Source organism: Bison bison, unplaced genomic scaffold, assembly GCF_000754665.1.
Source record: "Bison bison bison isolate TAMUID 2011002044 unplaced genomic scaffold, Bison_UMD1.0 scf7180017864459, whole genome shotgun sequence".
In the NCBI taxonomy this organism is placed as follows: Eukaryota; Metazoa; Chordata; class Mammalia; order Artiodactyla; family Bovidae; genus Bison; species Bison bison.
In genome coordinates this window covers 3,318,384-3,337,062 of record NW_011495021.1, presented here as the reverse complement: position 1 = coordinate 3,337,062, position 18,679 = coordinate 3,318,384, and positions in this window count along the sequence as shown.

Below are 18,679 nucleotides of genomic sequence, written 5' to 3'. Positions count from 1 at the left end.
ATATATAAAACCTAGAAAAATTATATCACAGCCCTATTTGCAGTGACAATATTTTAGAAATGATTGTCCACTCATCAGAAAATACATTGATAAAGAAATATATTTATTATAATTATATGGAATAATGAAAATAAATTACTTGAGCAAAATATATTAATATTCATAAATATGCAAAGAGAATGTTGACTAAAGAAAGTGCCTTTGCTGCCACAACTCAATTCAAATGTTAAAATATGCATTTTGATGAATATATAAATATACAAATAACGTGTAGTAATATGCTTCCGCTTTAGCATCATTCCTTCCAAAGAACACCCAGGACTGATCTCCTTTAGAATGGACTGGTTGACTCATTGGAAAAGACTGATGCTGGGAGGGATTGGGGGCAGGAGAAGGGGATAACAGAGGATGAGACGGCTGGATGGCATCACTGACTTGATGGACGTGAGTTTGAGTGAACTCTGGGAGTTGGTAATGGACAGGGAGGCCTGGCGTGCTGCAGTTCATGGGGTCGCAAGGAGTCGGACACGACTGGGCGACTGAACTGAACTGAACTGAAAATGCTTCAGAATAATTATAATAAACTTCAAAGTACTTGTTTTTAGGCACTTTGGTAGAAGGAAGTGCCATAAAATGCTGAGAGAATACCATGGGGAGTAGACAGTATTAATTATATTGTACACTTGATATAAACTAATATGAGGCAAATTTGACAAAATGTTAATACTATCTATATCTAGATATTTCATATGTTCGTTATTGTCTTTTGGTTTGTGTACTTTTTTATAATTTGTAAAATAAATACATTAAAAATACTACTTACAACCCAGGTGAGTTATATCTATAAAAAAAAAAAGATTTTTCAATAAATATTTTATATTTATTCTGTTTCAGCTATTTAAAAAAAATGTACCTTGATAAATTTTTCTTATAAACTTTCCCTGGTTTTCTGTCTCTGAATAATAAGAGAAATTTTGTATGAATACCCTGAAGAAATCTTGAATTTTCTTCTGTAACTAGAATTCCTTTTATTTTGAATTCCCCAGATACTTTCCCCTGCTCTTTATTTTGTGTTTCCTGTGTACTAGTCATTTTTACAGAGGCAGTATTCATTACATTGATCCCTGACCATGTTTCAGCTCAGCTTTTTAAAGCAGTTTATGTTTGCATGCAGGCAAACAGCAGAAAGAAATTCCCCTGGGCTCTCCCTTACAGTTCAAGAAAATAAAGAATTTCCACTTTTTAATAAATACTTTTATTAGAATCATGCAAAGAGGGAGTAGATTTTTTTTTTAAAACTCCAAAGGGCAGGAAATAAGGCAAATGATTATATGTGTCACAGAAACATTTTTTGCTTTATTATGAAAAAAACTTTTTGCAGCTTTATGACTGATATTGTTTGGTTTTCATTTGAAGTTTTCAAGTTTATAATATTAAGAAAGAGATGGAATGACAGATGCTGGGAAAGATTGAGGGCAAGAGGAGAAGGGGGTAAGAGAATGAGATGGTTGGATGGTATCACTGACCCTATGGACGTGAGTTTGACAAGGTCCAGGAGAGTAAAGGACAGGGAAGCCTGGTGTGCTGCAGTCTGTGGAGTCTCAAGAGTTGGACATGACTTAGTGACTGAACACCAACAACTCATAAACCTTATATCCCCATATACTTACAAAGACACACTTTGGGGGTGGTGTAGAAGTCACTCTTACATTATGTCAGAGACTGAATGCAATGATTTATAAGGTCCTTCTAAATATATGTTCCATTTTACAAATACAAATAATAGATACCAATGCAATAGTTCATTTCCAGAAATGTTGTAAGAAGAGAATATTAATTAACAGGTACTTTTGATTTGATTATAGCAAAATGCATTTTACATTTCTGAAGACTTATTTCAATTATGTAGCTCTAAAAATCAATGTATATCATTACTGTGTTTTTAAATTAATTTAAAATTTATTTAGAAGATATATAAAACAATAAAATACACATTTATCAAATAATTTTCTTAGCCTCACTTATAATCTTTGGGTATAATATCATAAAATATTATTGAATTGCAAATTGTTTAGACATTTCTTGCAAACGTGGTTATGTATCTGGATTAAAACAATAACCTTAAGTAATGGAAAACATTTTAATTAATTAGGATTCTGAATATTAATTTGCATTAAAGTTATAAATCAGTTTGTAACACCATAAACTATTTCTCTCTCTCTCTTTTTTTGTTGCCCTCCCACATTATTTGACAACCCACATTTATCCTCAATGAGTCTTAATGCTTCTCCTAGAATGTGTTTGTTCCTAGTCTGCTTTGTGTCTTGGAACAATATCTGAGTGCTATTTTTATTTTCAGGTTTTCAGAGGATTTCATAAGTGACTGAATTAATCAATAAAAGGGCAATACGCCAAACGTTAAGGCTGACTTCAAATCCCAGGTTTACTACTAGCTGGCTGTAACACGGGCACATTACTGAAATTTTCTAATCTTCAGTGTCCTTACCTAGGACACTAGTGCTTACCTTATAGAACTGCTTAGTGGATTAAAAATGAATAAGACTCTGTGGGTGATGACAGAGTTGCCTAAATATAAATTTGGGGGAAAAATTTTATCTCACTTTTTCTTGGCCATTCAAATGGGCTCATCAAATAAACCCCATTGAAAATGTAGGATTCTTAGCCTGGATAGGAAGGGAGTTTGGGGGAGAATGGATGAAATCATATATAGGTCTTGCTGAGTCCCTTCATTGTTCAATTGAAAACTATCACAACATTGTTAATCAGCTATTACCCAATATAAACTAAAAAAATTTACAACAAGAAAATGTAGGCTGTTAAGTCAAAGTTTAGCACGTTGAGAGTGTATCAGTTGAGTCTGTTCAGTCATTCAGTCGGGTCCGACTCTGCGATCGCATCAATCCCAGCATGCCAGGCCTCCCTGTCCATCAAGCGTTCACTCAAACTCATGTCCATCGAGTCGGTGATGCCATCCAGACATCTCATCCTCTGTCGTCCCCTTCTCCTCCTGCCCCCAATCCCTCCCAGCATCAGAGTCTATTCCAATGAGTCAACTCTTCACATGAGGTGGCCAAAGTATTGGAGTTTCAGCTTTAGCATCACTCCTTTCAAAGAACACCCAGGACTGATCTCCTTTAGGATGGAATGGTTGGATCTCCTTGCAGCCCAAGGGACTCTCAAGAGTCTTCTCCAACACCACAGTTCAAAAGCATCAATCCTTCGATGCTCAGCTTTCTTCACAGTCCAACTCTCACATCCATACATGACCACAGGAAAAACCATAGCCTTGACTAGATGAACCTTTGTTGGCAAAGTAATGTCTCTGCTTTTCAATATGCTGTCTCGGTTGGTCATAACCTTCCTTCCAAGGAGTAAGCATCTTTTAATTTCATGGCTGCAGTCACCATCTGCAGTGATTTTGGAGCCCCCAAAAATAAAGTCTGACACTGTTTCCACTGTTTCCCCATCTATTTCCCATGAAGTGATGGGACCAGATGCCATGATCTTACTTTTCTGAGTGTTGAGCTTTAAGCCAACTTTTTCACTCTCCTCTTTCACTTTCATCAAGAGGCTTTTTAGTTCCTCTTCACTTTCTGCCATAAGGGTAGTGTCATCTGCATATCTGAGGTGATTGATATTTCTCCCGGCAATCTTGATTCCAGCTTGTGCTTCTTCCAGCCCACTCTGCATAGAAGTTAAATGAGCAGGGTGACAATATACATCCTTGACGTACTCCTTTTCCTCTTTGAAACCAGTCTGTTGTTCCATGTCCAGTTCTACCTGTTGCTTACTGACCTGCATATAGGTTTCTCAAGATGCAGGTCAGGTGATCTGGTATTCCCATTTCTTTCAGAATTTTCCACAGTTCATTGTCATATACATAGTCAAAGGCTTTGGCATAGTCAATAAAACAGAAACAGATGTTTTTCTGGAACTCTCTTGCTTTTTCCATGATCCAGTGGATGAGAGTGTATAGCACAAAGGGAAAAGTAAAGACAGCGACCGTACACTCCTCCTAATCTACATTCCTTGATTCTAAGCTGGAATATCCTCCTGCCTAGGTAATCTGTCTTTAGAAGGGTACAGCTGCAGCCGTGCTTCTCTGTGAATATGCAAGATACAAGAAACCATGGAGTTGAACTGGGACTGAAAGCACCATCTAAATAAGCAGGATCATGCAACCACGGATCAGTCTGTATATGGCATTTTGTTGTTGTTTAGTCACTAAGTCATGTTCGACTATTTGTGACCCCATGGACTGTAGCCTGACAGGCTCCTCTGTTCATGATATTTCTCAGGCAAGAATACTGGAGTGGGTTGCCATTTCCTCTCCAGGGGATCATTCCAACCAAGGATGGAACTCTCATCTCCTGCATTGACAGGTGGATTCTTTACCACTGAGCCCTCTATATGTTTTCTTTCTCTTAATATTATCAGAAGTTGAGACCTGTTCCATGTGGATTCTTTATTCCTTCTTAGCTGTTTTATTTATATTCAAGAATGTGCATTAGAAACAGGATAACGGGGAAGAATAATAATTTAGTTTAATCACATTTTTTTCCTTGCACAAAATGCAGTCTAATATATTTAAATTAGAAAAAAGGAAATATCTCTTTTCACATGCAAACTTTTTGCAACTTTTTTCTTTGAAAACACAGCATTCCAGATTCCTAAACACTTTCAAACTCCTCATGATTTATTATTATTTATTATTTTTCTCTTTTCATTAAATATTAAATATTAATTAGTAATAGTCTCATAAGAATCTATGACATAAACTCTCAAAAAGAGTAGGCTAACATTATAACCAAAACAAAAATTTCTCCTATAGATTATTGTACCATGTATTAAATTTATAATTTTACGATGTACATCGATACTAAGATTTACCTTTGGGCTTGATCTATGCTGACCCAAAGTCCACATACAATACATCCCATAGCAAATCTTTCAGACAAAAATATGGCATTGCCCCTTTCTAATGCCCTTGGAATTAACCAAGGCAGCCTGAGTCATCCCATCCAAATCTCATCATCTTCTTCAGTTTATCCACTTTTGTCTCATGTTCTAATTTAACACAGAATTTAACAATGACCCTTCAGGTCACTGATTCTTGGTCTTTCAGTATCCTTCAGTTTCAAAAGTCACTACTGATACAATTATATAAACACTCTTGCTAGAGCAGTCTTTTGTTAAAAAAAATTACCCATATAAGAATTTTTAATAATATACCTCTCTCAAGCCTTTGAAGAGATTTAATTGAGACCCTATATCTTTAAGGACTACAAATTGTTATATATCTATATAAAGCAAGAACATTTTGCTTCTCTGGCTAAGCCTTAACATTTTAGGTTCTAGTCTTTGCTATATCCTGTAGAGTTTTCATGATATTAAATCCAAGTGCCAACTAGTTGGTGTTTGAAGCTGCAGCCTTATCAGCACAGGTCTTGAGCTAATGACTTTTTGGTCTCAGCTCTCCTTCCTTTTAATCTCAGGCTTCCTCTCCTTCCATGACTTTGTCATGTATTCCCAGGTTTCCCTCACATGATGTTAAATACATGCCTGTGTCATGAAATAACTATGTAGAAGGTAGTGGTGTAACAGTATATTCATTCTTGCCTATCCAGAATTTTTTGCTTGGTTAGCTGCACAGAAACCATACATTTCAATTAATCATGTTTGTCAAGTGATTTCTTAATATAGCTTATTGACATGTGAATGCATATCATACGCAAACATTGTTACCTGCTAATTTACCACCTACTGGTTGAAGAAAGATGGTAAAAGTCTTACTGTTTATTTTGTTAGACTTCATTTTGCCATTAACCTTTCACTCCTTCAGGGCCTTAGAAAAATTTCCCTTAGTTAAGTTATTCAGCCATAATGCCCTAAAAATGAAAACATCGATTTGCAATATGCTTCATCAAAGATTCATTAACAGTAAATTATTTTCAAATGCTTGACCTTTCCATATGTTTACAAAAATATGTCCTTAGAATGTATAAACACTGAATTTTAACTAGAGGGTTTCTGACTCCTGCATCAAAAATATTTAAGTAAACTTATGTAAAACTTGGTTTTTGAAATATTTCAGCACCTTATTTTATCTATAAATGCAAAAATAACAAATAAAAATGCTGAGATTTCAATACCTTATTTCAACTTAAAAAGAGAAAAAAATCTTTTATTTATCATGATGGTTTTAAAAATAACATATTCTATAATGTATTAAATGGCTATCAAAATGATTGATCAATTTAGTATGTATGTATAAATTTTGGGAAAATGATTCTATAGTATTAATTGACCTGATTTATAAAATGTGAATGTTTATGATGAGGGTAATGATAATTTGAGGAATAACAAGGCCATCAGTGATTTCCCTCAGATATTGAAGTATTCAACTACAATTTCATAGCTATGAAAATTATAAAATATATAGAGTGAAAATAATCTCTAAATCCTTAAATTAATTATTCTGAGGCATATGAATGAAAAACAGATTTATTAGAACATTTAATGGTCTTTGTTTCAAAAACTGAAATTTTATTTATCATAGATATATAAAATTTCAATTAATTATATCTTTAGAAATAATATATAGTTTTATTATATCCCCTGCTTATTCTTTTACCAATAATTTGTTTTATACTGAATAAGATAAAAGGACACCTACATTGGGAGTTCTAAATTATTAATACAGAAATACGATTTTGGAAGGGAGAATTAATATATGATCTAAATTAAAAATAATGCCATCTTCCTGAGTTTCACACTGATTCAGTTTCTAATCACTCTGTTCTCCCTAATCTTTTAAAAACAACCATGTTTAATACTTAAGAAACTAGTAGAATAGAAAAGCATAAATGACAAAATATAAGCTACTTCTATTCAGTGGTAACTACTTTTGAATGTCCTTCTTGTCTTTTTTTTTCAATCTGAGTATAGTTGATTTACAATGTTGCATTAATTTCAGGTGTACAGCAAAGTGAATCTGTTATACACACACACACACACACACACACACACACATATATATATATATATATATATATATATAAAGATTCTTCTTCCATGTAGGCCACTATAGAGTATTGAGTAGAATTCCCTATGTTGTACAGCAAGTTCTTATTATTTTTCTATTTCATATGTATTGTAGTGTGTATATGTCAGTCCCAATCTCCCACTTATCTTACCCCCTCCATCCCCTGGTAATCATGTTTGTTTTGTACATCAATGACTCTCTATTGTGTATATAAGTCCATTCGCACCTTCTCTTTTTGTTTTGACTACTCACACACTTTAAGGGAAATAATATGACATTAAAAAATTGTTTTGTAAGTGCCCTTTTAAGGCATTAATAGAATATAATGAACCTTATCACACATATTTGATGCTAACTGATGTATAGTATGTTGTATTTGTATTGCAATAGCTTCACATGCCTTTCTTGGTCTATAGATTATTTCCTATTTATCTCTATTTCAAATAATGCCACAATAAAAGTTGTTCACTTAAATGCTTGTGTATATATGAATTAAGGTTCTAAAGATAAATTCCTGGATTTGGAAATACCTGATGAAATACTTTGAACAGATTTCCAGACATAGGCCCTACATTAAAGAGCTTGAGAGCCACCCCTCCAAATCTAAGAACAGGAATAAATCTGGACAAACTGAAAATTAACAACTTTTCCTGGGTATCTCAGGACAGTAGGAGTGATAAAACCAAGGACAGGAGAAAAGTTGAAGTCTTTGGTACCTAGAGTTACAGAAACCTTTGAACCAGCTAACTCTTAGTCACATGAACATATAACTTGACACCACAGTTTCCTTCCCTTTGCATCCTATACCCGATAGTCATGTTTGGCTTAAAAAAATGAAATGAACCAAAACAAAAGCAGAGCAAAATGAGGCATGTTAAAAGGCAAAGAAAAAACACAGTTTGAAGAGACAAAACATGGATCAGAACCAGACACAGATGTGACACAGATTTTGGGACTATCAGATAGGGAATTGAAAATAAGGTTATGATAAAACTTTAATTGAAAAAGTAAAAAATACACAGAAAACAGTTTAAGCAGAGAGGTGGAAACCCTAAGAAAGAATCAAAAGAAAATGCTAGAAATAAAAAAGAAAACACACTGTAACTAAATTTGAAATGTCTTTAATGGCCTCATCAGTACACTGGCCATGAATGAGAAATAAACCAGTGAACTTGAAGATATCAACGGGTACCTAGGAAAATGAAATGCAAAGAAAAAAAACTAAAGGGAAACACCAAAAGGCATAACCTATATGTATTTGGAATAAATAGACAAGAAAGGGAGAAGGCAATGGCACCTCACTCCAGTACTCTTGCCTGGAAAATCCCATGGATGGAGGAGCCTGGTAGGCTGCAGTCCATAGGGTCGCACAGAGTCAGACACACTGAGTGACTTCACTTTCACTTTTCACTTTCATGCATTGGAGAAGGAAATGGCAACCCACTCCAGTGTTCTTGTCTAGAGAATCCCAGGGACCGGGAAGCCTGGTGGGCTGCTGTCTATGGGGTCGCACAGTGTCGGACACGACTGAAGTGACTTAGCAGACTTAGCAGACAAGAAAGAGAGAATGAAGAAGAATACATTTTTGAAGTACTAAAGGCCAGGAATTTTCCAAAATTAATGATAGATACCAAACCACAAATCTCAGAAACTCAGTGAACAAGAAGCCTAAATAACAAAGAAACTACACTAGGCATATCATATTCAAATTTCAGAATACCAAGAACAAAAATAAAATTTGGAAAGAAGATAGAGGGAAACAACAAATCAACAAACAAAAAACTTTCACCTATGGAACAATAAGAAGAAGAATTACACCAGACTTCATTTAAGGATATTTTCTGAGAAAATGTGTAGTAAGTCAACATTTAAAATGCATATTTAGGCTGAGATTCTTTGATATTTTTGATAATGGCAACCTCTTTGAATAGCACTTTTTAAAAAGTCATCATTACAAGGACCTAAATATTGGATTTATTCTTGATTTCTCACTTTGTCTACCTCATTACATTCAATCGATCAGCAACTCCCGATGGTCCAAACTTCAAATGATTTCCAAGATCTGACTTATTTGTACTATCTCCCTCGCTGATATTCTGGCCCATGCTTTGCCTCAAATTCATCATCATTCTAAGGGTTCTTTTCACCCTATAATCACTTGCTGATGGTGCATGAAGTTCTGATATCAGTAGTGGCTCTCAAATTGAAAGGTTTAAGAATGCCTGTAGTTTTATGATGATACCCTGAGACAATACTCAGCATTTTTCACTTACTAATTTAATATATACATGTACATCTTAAAGATGCAGTGATTATACGATGTCACAAACACACACACACACACACGTATCAGTGAGAACATTGACAATGCCACAGTAATAGGTTTATCTGGTCTTTCAATTTTCTTTTTTGCATCACTTTTGCCTTTTCCAGATTCTTCCAATAATTATAAGAAGACTGAAAAAGTGAAAATAGAGTGTTTTGGACAATTCCATCCCCTCCATTCAGAAAGTAATTTTAGATTCTATCAAGAATAGGTCAGTAGTATAAAATTTAACAACAAATGTAGAACTATCATATTAAAATTGAGTGTCTTTAGTAAGCACCCTTTCCAATTTCTCACTGCACTAAAGAGAATATATATTTTTTTGCTTCAAATTTATGAAGCTAGGAAGATTTTAATAGAGGTTACCCTGTTCCTTATAAATTCTCGGCTTCATTGAGAGCTGCTCTTCCTGCTTGATCCTTCTGTTGTCTCTGTGCACATATGTTTTTCTGATATTTCAGCTGTTTTGTGAGGACAAATGTTCCAATGCCTGTCATTTTGATGTTAAAATTAGTATAATCATCAACCTTTATAAAAATTCCTTTTTTCTTGGCACTCTACTCAATAATTTCCAATGACTTAAGTGTTTGATTGACAATAGCTGTGTAGAACCAATTATTTATGAGTCATAAGAAACTTAATGTCAGAAATTAGCTAAATTCTAATGATAAAAAGTTATCTTAGTTGTATTAAAATATTTTAATATTTTATACCTAGAAAACTTATGTACAGTTATTTTCCTATTACTGTATGTCACTTATTAAAATGTATACTGCTGCTGCTGCTGCTAAGTCTCTTCAGTCATGTCCAACTCCGTGCGACCCCATAGACAGCAGCCCACCAGGCTCCCCCGTCCCTGGGATTCTCCAGGCAAGAACACTGGAGTGGGTTGCCATTTCCTTCTCCAATGCAGGAAAGTGAGAAGTGAAAGTGAAGGCGCTCAGTCGTGTCCTACTCTTAGTGATCCTATGGACTGCAGCCTACCAGGCTCCTCTGTCCATGGGATTTTCCAGGCAAGAGTACTGGAGTGGGGTGCCATTGCCTCCTCCAGAAATGAATACTGCTGCTGCTGCTGCTAAGTCACTTCAGTCGTATCGGACTCTGTGCGACCCCATGGACTGCAGCCTACCAGGTTCCTCCGTCCATGGGATACTGAGAGAGAGAGATCAGTCACTTAGTCGTGTCCGACTCTTTGCGACCCCATGAATCGCAGCACGCCAGGCCTCCCTGTCCATCACCAAGTCCTGGAGTTCACTCAGACTCATGCACATCGAGTCAGTGATGCCATCCAGCCATCTCATCCTCTGTCGTCCCCTTCTCCTCCTGCCCCCAATCCCTCCCAGCATCAGAGTCTTTTCCAATGAATCAACTCTTCGCATGAGGTGGCCAAAGTACTGGAGTTTCAGCTTTAGCATCATTCCTTCCAAAGAAATCCCAGGCCTGATCTCCTTCAGAATGGACTGGTTGGATCTCCTTGCAGTCCAAGGGACTCTCAAGAGTCTTCTCCAACACCACAGTTCAAAAGCATCAATTCTTTGGCGCTCGGCTTTCTTCACAGTCCAACTCTCACATCCATACCTGACCACAGGAAAAACCATAGAGTGAGGCTTAAATTTTCATGTTATGGATTAGCACTCATATAGCTGGTCGTTCATAAATAAGAATGTACATCATATGACTACCTTCACGTGTAGCAAAATTGGAAAGTAAAAAAGAGCAATAGAAGATTTTCTAAGACTTTATTAATTTGCATAATAACCTCTAATTCAAAATGGGTAACTTTCAAAAAGGAATTCTGAAATATTAAGTGTCTTCCAGGACCTTGGAATTCATTCAGTAATGCTGTCGCCTAGAGCAGCACTATCTTTTATATATTTCTCACAGTCATTTACACATTCTTTTTAAATACTTTAGTCAGTGACAAACTACTCCTTCACAGAACAGTCTAGTCTACATATTGACACATTATGATTTTAGAAAGGTATTTTTTTTTTATAACGAGGTGCCCATAATTCCCTTCTCTTATTTTTCCTTTTCTTCCCCTGAACTAATATTTTTACATTTTCCTTCCTTTCCTCTTTCATTTCTTCCCTACTTTCTTCTTCCCTTCCTCCCTTTTTCCATCCTTTTTTCTTCCTTCTTTAATTATATCTTTTGTCTTTCATGCACACAGACACACACACACAAACACACATATACCTTCCTAGGTATTAGGCACCATGATAGGTGCTATGTACATTGTGATTGAAATTGAGCCTCTCTTTCCAATAACTTCAGCCCAGTTGAGAAGAGAGAGAAGTGATGGGAAAAATACAATGCATTTTATTGATGACGTGAACACACTGCAAAAGCAGGCAGCTGTGAGAAAAGGAAGAAAAGAAATCAAAGCTGTGCCTGTACTAAAGCTTGAGACTTATGTTGAAAGTATGTAGAAAAAGAAAGAAAGCTATTCTAGGACAGGGAGCATTCCTAGGTTAAATATTTATGGTCAATTGTACTCACATACTGAAGGTGCCCTGAACTTCTTCGTATCCATGCATTGCTTGTTTTTAAAATTAGCTTGATAAAACCACAGTTGTAATTATCCAACTCTGTCTTTATGTACACTTGAAATATGTAACTGACTGAAGTGGAGAAAACCATACAACCATACTAACTGCTTACAAATTATTCTGTGATTGCTAATTTCAGATAGATCTTTCATGATGACTCACAATCATATTCTATTCCTCTAGTCCAGGGGTCTGCAACCTCTGGGATCTAATGCCTGATGACTTGAGATAGAGCTGATGTAATAATAATAGAAATAAAGTACACTATAAATGTAATGTTCTTGAATCATCTCGAAACCACCCCTCCCTGAGCTCCAGCCTGTGGAAATATTGTCTTCCATGAAACAACTCCCTGGTGCCAAAAAGATTAGAGACTAGTGTTCTAGTCCCTTCACTCTTACTTTTATGGATAACTGCTACATATGTTATCCAAGTTTCCTCAAACATCAGTCCACCTCTTGACTTATTTCACTATGAAAATAAAAGTAATCAGAAAATAACTTTAAATCATTTCCTCCACCAGATCTATCAATCCACTTGCATGTAAGTTCTGCTTTCTGTTCTATTATTGTACTATAGATGAACTGCCCATGCTCAAAACCGATGCCAACCCTTTCATTTGGTTCAGTTCAGTTCAGTCGCTCAGTCGTGTCTGATTCTTCATGACCCCATGAACCACAGCACTCCAGGCCTCCCTGTCCATCACCAACTCCTGGAGTTTACTCAAACAAATGTCCATTGTGCCCTTGATGCCATCCAACCATCTCATCCTCTGTTGTTCCCTTCTCTTCCTGTCCTTAATCTTTCCCAACATCAGTCTTTTCAAATGAATCAGCTCTTTGCATCAGGTAGCCAAAATACTGGAGTTTCAGCTTCAGAATCAGTCCTTCTGATGAACAACCAGCACCAATTTCTCTTCAGATGGACTGGTTGGATCTCCTTCAGTCCAAGGGACTCTCAAGAGTCTTCTCCAACACCACAGTTCAAAAGCATCAATTCTTTGGCACTCAGCTTTCTTTATAGTCCAACTCTCACAATCATACATGACCACTGGAAAAAAACATAGCCTTGACTAGATGGACCTTTGTTGACAAAGTAATGTATCTGCTTTTTAATAACTGTCTAGGTTGGTCATAACTTTACTTCCAAGGAGTAGGTGTCTTTTAATTTCATGGCAATCACCATCTGTAGTGATTTTGGAGCCCCAAAATATAAAGTTTGACACTGTTTTCACTGTTTCCCTATCTATTTGCCATGAAGTGATGGGACCAGATGTCATGATCTTAGTTTTCTGAGTGTTGAGCTTTAAGCCAAATTTTCACTCTTCATTTTCACTTTCATCAAGATACTCTTTAGTTCTTCTTCACTTTCTCCCATAAGGCTGGTGTCATCTGCATATCTGAGGTTATTGATATTTCTCCCGGCAATCTTGATTCCAGCTTGTGCTTCTTCCAGCCCAGCGTTTCTCATGATGTGCTCTGCATATAAGTTAAATAAGCAGGGTGACAATATACTGCCTTGACGTACTCCTTTTCCTATTTGGAACCAGTCTGTGTTCCATGTCCAGTTCTAACTGTTGCTTCCTGACCTGCATATAGGTTTCTCAAGAGGCAGATCAGGTGGTCTGGTATTCCCATCTCCTTCAGAATTTTCCACAGTTTATTGTGATCCACACAGTCAAAGGCTTTGGCAAACTCAGTAAAGCAGAAATATATGTTTTTCTGGCACTCTCTTGCTTTTTCCATGATCCAGTGGATGTGGCAATTTGATCTCTGGTTCCTCTGCCTTTTCTAAAACCAGCTTGAACATCAGGAAGTTCACATTCACGTATTGCTGAAGCCTGGCTTGGAGAATTCTGAGCATTACTTTACTATGTGAGTGCAATTGTGCGGTAGTTTGAACATTTTTCGGCATTGCCTTTCTTTGGGATTGGAATGAAAACTGACATTTTCCAGTCCTGTGGCCACTGCTGAGTTTTCCAAATTTGCTGATGTATTGAGTTCAGCACTTTCACTGCATCATCTTTTATAATTTGAAATAACTCAACTGGAATTCCATCACCTCCACTAGCTTTGTTCGTAGTGATGCTTTCTAAGGCCCACTTGACTTCACATTCCAGGATGTCTGGCTCTAGGTGAGTGATCAGACCATCATGATTATCTGGGTTGTGAAGATCCTTTTTGTATAGTTCATTTGGTTACTAGAAACTATTATTTATCATTTACTCAAGGACTTGAACAAAAATTTTATGACTTTCCTCTTTTGAATAATCAGTTTTCCCTCTCCACTAGAGATATAACATTATCACACAATAAACTCCTGACTTAAAATGAAAATCCACTTAACCCCACCAGTTTCTGTAACTCCTACTCTATTTCTCAATACTGTTTATAGAAAAAACTATTCAAAGAAATTTTCTGTATTCATGTTTTTCTATTCCTTTTCTATTTTCACTTGAACTCACTCCAAATAGCCATTCACACTTATGAAGCTATTGAAATTGTTCTTAATGTCTTAAAAAGTAAATCTCCATATTGCTAAACCACATAGTCAATTCTCAGTACTCTAGTCAGAAAAAGTCACAACAGTGCTTGCATTTGACATGAGAGATTACCTTCTCTCTCTCTCACTTTGACATTTTTTACTTTCCTTTTTTTGCCCCCAGAACAAGCGATTTTTCATTTTTCTTCTTATTTGCTTACTCCTTGTTATTCTTTGCTGATTATTCATATCTTAGGTCTTTCAGCTCCTGTACTACCCTGGGAATAAGTCATTAGACCTCTTGTCCTTCTCCCCACAATTTCTTTGTTATCTTGCCCAATTTCTTGGCTCTAAATAACATGTATATGCTTACAGCTTCAAAAATATATCTGCAGGCAAGAACAATCCAATTACCTACTTGATTTCTTCATCTGAATGTCCGACTCCTCGCAACCCCATGGACTGCAGCATGCCAGGCTTCTCTGCCCTCCACTATCTCCCAGAGTTTGCTCAAACTCATGTATATTGAATTGATGATGCTATCTAACCATTTCATCTTCTGCTGCCCCCTTCTCCTTCCCTCAATCTTTCCCAGCAACAGGGTATTTTCCAATAAGTCAGCTCATTGCATCAGGTGGCCTAAGTATTGGAGCTTCAGCTTCAGCATAGGTCCTTCCAATGAATATTCAGTATTGATTCTCTTTAGGACTGACTGGTTTGATCTCCTTACTGTCTAAGGGACTCTCAAGAATCTTCCTCTAGCACCACAATTCAAAAGCATCAATTCTTCAATGCTCAACCTTCTTTATGGTCCAGCTCTCACATCTGTACATAATTAGTGGAAAAACCATATCTTGGTGTTTAGTTATAGAACATCCTGGTGCCAGGGGAGCAAGTGAGAAGTCTCCATGGGCTCAAGAGTTCTTCTTGATTAAAAGACCATGTAATAGGGTTAGCTGTCATGGACAGGGAGCCTGTGAGATGACCTTGACCAGAAGACTACGTGAGACTCTTACTTGATACTCTACAGAAGTCTTAGAGAGCTTCTTCTAATTTTTGGAAGAGGAGATAATAGATTGTAGTGTATAAAACGGGCCAAGCATTACTCAGACATTGTGCTGCTGTCAACAGTGAGTGTGTTACTTCCCTTCCCATCCACTTCCCTCACTTCTGAATATAAAACCTGGAACCTGAGGGAGAGAATAAAAATGGAAAAGTTTAACTAGATTGTAACAAATTTATACATTTCAAATTGATTAATTAATCATTGGATTGGACTAAATTTAACTGAAAGCAGTTAAGTTATCTGTCATTAGACAGACTGGGGGCTCAGAGTCAGAAATTAGAAGTCAGTTCTAAAAATAAAGAATATGTCATTTTCTAAATCTGAACTAGTGGATGAACAAGTTATACCTCTTTGAGACAACTGTAGGAAAATGTTTTGAATAGAAAGCAAGAAATAAGGTGGTAGATTGGGTTAGAGGTTGGATAAAGATAAATATTTTATTCAATTCAGGACAGAATTAGTTGTGCATAAGAGCTAATGAGAAAGATGCCATTGAGAGAGATTTTGAATATTCAAGAGGAATAAGAGATTATTTGTTAATTTAAAGTTTCTCCAAAGCCATGTAAAAGAATTGCAGGAAATAGATATGAACTTATTGTCATTACAGGAGAGGGCAGAGTGGGTTTAAATATAGGCAAGTTTGTAGAGCTGGTAGTCAAATTTGAAAGAGTTTACATAGAGAGAAAATATTCAGTTTTGTGGTATCCAGGAAATAGAGAAGTCACCCAAATTCATCTTATGATATTGAGGATATTTACTAAGACATCCTCTGAAAAAATTGTTACTAATTCTCATTAGAATATCTTCCAATTTAAAAAAAGGAAAAAATGTGTAGGGAATTAACATTAGAAATATTATGTAATTTATACATAGCAAGGAAATTTTAAAAGATTTTTTTTACTTTATTTTGCATCATACATATGAAATATATGTGCAATATGTAAATTTTGGAAAGTTCTGTATACATAAACAACAAATATGAATCTGTTCTGTTCCCTGAATTGCACTTAGTCACTCAGTCATGTCCAACTCTTTGTGACCCTATGAACTGCAGCCTTCTAGGCTCCTCTGTCCATGGAATTTTTCAGGCAAGAATACTGAAGTGGGTAACCATTCCCTTCTCCAGGGGATCTTACCAACCCAGGGATCAAACTCACGTCTCTTGCATCTCTGCAGAGGCAGACAGATTCCTTACTATCTGATTATACAGATATATTTAGTTTGGGAATTTATTAAACCGTGTACTTATAAATGCACATTTAAAAGTGTATATTACATGTCAATAAATATCTAAATAATCAATACCAATTTCACAGCTCTGAACAATCATAATTGATAATTGGTATTGTTCTATGAATTTTTTGACAGTACAAATAGTAATCTTTATCAGAGGCTGGCAAACTATGAATTAGAGCTAAATCCAGTGACTGAGTTTATTTTCTATTTATGAAGTTTTATTAGAACAGTGTTACACCATTTATTTATGTTTTACTTTTGGTTGATTTTGTAGTACGAGAGCAGAGTTGAGTAGTTGCAAAAGATACTGCACAGTCTGCAAAGTGTACAATATTTACTATCTGGTTCTCTACAGAAAATGTTTGCCAGCTGCTACTATACATTCAAGTCTTCCTTTTTCTTTACAAAATGGTATGATGTGTATATTCGTAAATATATTTTTTCCTGAATTTTTTTCTAAATATGTTTAATTTGCATCTTATTTTACCATATCGAATTTATCTAGTAATTTCCCAAATTATGGAGGTTTTCAATTTTCATGTTTTATTACTTTGCTCATGATAGTTGGTCTAAAGTTCATAATGTTTTCCTAGGAATACAGTTTAAGAAGGCTAAGCATTAAGACAAACCCACAAGGTTTCTGGGTATATACTACTAAAAGCTAATTTATGCATATGTTATACCTGTGTTTTTTTCATCAGCAATCATATAAACTTTAAGGAACCACTTATATTGTTTTTAGCAAAGAGTATTATTATAATAAGAGAATTCACTCAAAACGTATGGTTTTTTATTTAATGTAAAAGTAGTTAAAGTGAAAATTCATAGAAATGTACTATTTATATAACTTGTAATGTCTATTTTTCCAGAAATTTGATACCCTTATATTACTCTCCAATATTTTAATTTTGGTTCAGCACTTACTTGATCATGATTAAAGTTTTATTTGTCTACCTTCCATAAAAATATCATATACATTACCTACAATTTTCAGTTAAATTTTCTGCCCATTGGAGTTAAAACTTGAATACACACTTAAAGAAATCTCAGTTTTGGAATAATTTCTGACTCTGAGCCCCCAGTCTGTCTAATGACAGATAACTTAACTGCTTTCAGTTAAATTTAGTCCAATCCAATGATTAATTAATCAATTTGAAATGTATAAATTTGTTACAATCTAGTTAAACTTTTCCATTTTTATTCTCTCCCTCAGGTTCCAGGTTTTGTATTCAGAAGTGAGGGAAGTGGATGGGAAGGGAAGTAACACACTCACTGTTGACAGCAGCACAATGTCTGAGTAATGCTTGGCCCGTTTTATACACTACAATCTATTATCTCCTCTTCCAAAAATTAGAAGAAGCTCTCTAAGACTTCTGTAGAGTATCAAGTAAGAGTCTCACGTAGTCTTCTGGTCAAGGTCATCTCACAGGCTACTCCCTGTCCATGACAGCTAACCCTATTACATGGTCTTTTAATCAAGAAGAACTCTTGAGCCCATGGAGACTTCTCACTTGCTCCCTTGGCACCAGGATGTTCTATAACTAAACACCAAGATATGGTTTTTCCACTAATTATGTACAGATGTGAGAGCTGGACCATAAAGAAGGTTGAGCATTGAAGAATTTGTGTGTATATACTTATGCACTCTACCTATTCTGATTAGTTTCTTTTTTATCATCAGTTTTATAATCTCCTGTACTTAAGCTCATATATTTATCAAAGTTTAATATCTATATTTTGTTTTTTGAAGATTTTTTAACTTTGAATTCTATTCTGATATTAAAGTTGCTATATTACATATGATATTAGAAATATTTGAATAAGTAGAATCAAATAATATCTGATTTTTTAATTAGTATAATTAGTTATTAAAGTTAAAACTGATTTAATTTCATTTTCATGATTGTCTTTACTACATTACCCTCCTTATGGTTTCAGAATTTCTCTTGAAA